General features: G+C 44.7%; 1 protein-coding gene across 5 annotated transcripts in view; it reads left to right on the top strand.

Moving 5' to 3' along the window:
• Positions 1-2500, top strand: part of usp6nl (USP6 N-terminal like) — a 72525-nt gene that overhangs the window by 37072 nt on the left and 32953 nt on the right. The window lies entirely within an intron of this gene.

Here is a 2500-nt window from a genome sequence, read left to right as displayed (position 1 = left end):
TCCTCAGCATTGGACAGGCACTTCAGTAACAGACCCTTGACAGGAACATCAGCATTCATAACATAACATAAGTCTCAGACGCAACTAGCCAAACTCAGATACCATCAACAGTCCTGTACATAACAGACAAAATCTTGACCAACAGAACCCAGACTGACCAAGCATGGATGTCATCTAATCGAACAGAACATATTAGCAGAGCTCAAACATGGGTTTAAAAACCGGTTCAGGACAAAGCTTTGCGACAAGATGATCTGCAACTTCTCGGAACCAGCAACATGTTGCAACAAACCGTTCTAAAACTGAGGGGTTCAGATCGTTGGGACAGCTTGCAACAGGACCATACGTTTCCATAACAACACCTTTGTTACACCCCTTGTTATAGCCAGACCATCCTGTCTTGACTGACTAAATGACAGCAGATCACAAACGCTGTGAGGTACAAGTGTTCTGAAGCCAAGTGTTCCAAAGCCAGCTGCGATTTGACACAACCAATCTTTTGCAGCGGCATCAAAGATTTGCGACTACGACTTGCAACAATGAATTCAGACCACTGCAACTTGCATCTCTGCGACGTTCTGCAACAGTCTCATTTCGTTGCGAATCTCTCAATACCCATCATAGATGAGACAGAACTCTATTTCCTTTCATTTGTTTTATGTTCGACTGAAAATAAATCATTGGCGTCTCCTCCCTCCTCGTGGTTAATTTATATATTCATAAAGGATATGCTTGGTCTTGAGGTTCATGATGGGCGTTATATTATATTGACGTTTGATGTAAATGAATATATATTCATTTACATCAAACGTCAATATAATATAATATATATATATATATTTACAGGAAACCACATAACGTCCAGGATGCATGTTAAACAGTTAAGATTGCATCAGCCGATGGTGCTCGGGTTTACATTCCGACTGCTGTTTTAAACAAATGGTTCAATAGATAGATAACGCACATTAACTTGTATTGGATTCCGTGCGTCTGCAAAGCAAACTCCATGGGTGTCAGGTTTGTATGACATGGCAGCGGGCTGCACAGGCCTGCTGTGTAATGGATGTGGAATAATGGAGATAGAAATAGGAGCCGACAGATTTGGGCTAGATCTGTTCCGGTGTCCGTCACGGTAGATGGAGAGATGATGGTTCAGTGCAGAGACCGGACCGGACCGGACCGGACTGGACCGGAGCGGAGCGGAGCAGACTGCTGGCCTGGACACACGCTTGGCTTTTCGATCTTGATTTTACAGACTGTGCTCATGGTTGTTGTTTTTATTTTCTGTCGGCTGCAATTGTCCATAGCCTCCTACTCTGTCAAGGGCAAGTGTGTGTGTGTTTGTGTGTGTGTTTGTGTGTGTGTCTGTGTGTGTGTGTGTGTGTGTGCGCGCGCACGTGTTTCTGTCTAATCAGCAGAGCTCATTAGAGAAGGAGTGTGGGGGCCGTCTATATGACACTTTGGATAATTACATTATGATGTCTGACCAACTGAAGAGAGGGAGAAAGAGAGAGAGAAAGAGAGAAAGAGAGAAAAAGAGAGAAAGAGAGAGAGAGAAAGAGAGAGAGAAAAAGAGAGACCTAAATTCTCACTTAGTCTGTCTCTCTCCCCATCTCTCTCTCTGACACACACATACACGCACACTGAAATGATTTTGTTTGAAAAATAATCAGTGCAAAAAAGTACTGACTTGATGCGTGCATGTGTGAAAATGCAGAAATAGTCAGTGGTTAGAATAGCACAGAAGCAGACAACCATGTGAACACACACATGTGCATGCACAAGCACACGCGCACGCACGCACGCACAAACACACACACACACACACACACACACACACACAGAAAAGAAAGAGAAAAGGAAGAGGAAGAGAGTCATGGAGACAGCAGAAGTGGAGAGAACGAGAAAGGATGGGATTTGAGAAAAGGGAAGAAAGGCGGGAAAGGAGAGAACAGGAAAGAGGAGGAGAAGAAGAGTGGAGAGGATAGAGTTTGAAGAAGAAAAGAGGAGAGGAGTTGAGAGGAGGAAAGGACAGAAAAGGGCTGTTCAACTGTGACTTATTGCAGAGCAACAGGGAGTCTCTATAAAACGCCCTCATCATTAATACATGATCCCCCCCGTGTGATTCTGACTCAGAGAGAGGGCAAGTGTGTGTGTGTGTGTGTGTGTGTGTGTGTGTATGAGTGTCTGTGACTGTGAATGTGAGAGTATGTGTCTGTCTGTCTGTGTGCGTGTGTGTTTGTCTCTCTCTCTCTTCGTAACAGTGAGCCCACTGCCAGTCTGTCTGTCCATCTTTCTATCTCTGTCTGTCTCTCATTCTCTCTACCTCTCCATCTCTGTTATTCCTTAATGGTCCTCCCTCCCTCCCTCCACTCGTCTGGGCTTGAGACAGAGGGAGTGCAGCACGCTTCCCTGCAGCCTCCAGAGAGAGTGAGGACAGTAGATGTTCCCTAAATGCCTGGAATGTGAAGAACTTCTTTAAATAGAGCATTTCTAAACA

This window comes from Clupea harengus, chromosome 16 (genome assembly GCF_900700415.2).
Source record: "Clupea harengus chromosome 16, Ch_v2.0.2, whole genome shotgun sequence".
Classification (NCBI taxonomy): Eukaryota; Metazoa; Chordata; class Actinopteri; order Clupeiformes; family Clupeidae; genus Clupea; species Clupea harengus.
Note: the sequence above shows the minus strand (reverse complement) of the source record. Positions and strands in the feature narration are given on the sequence as shown.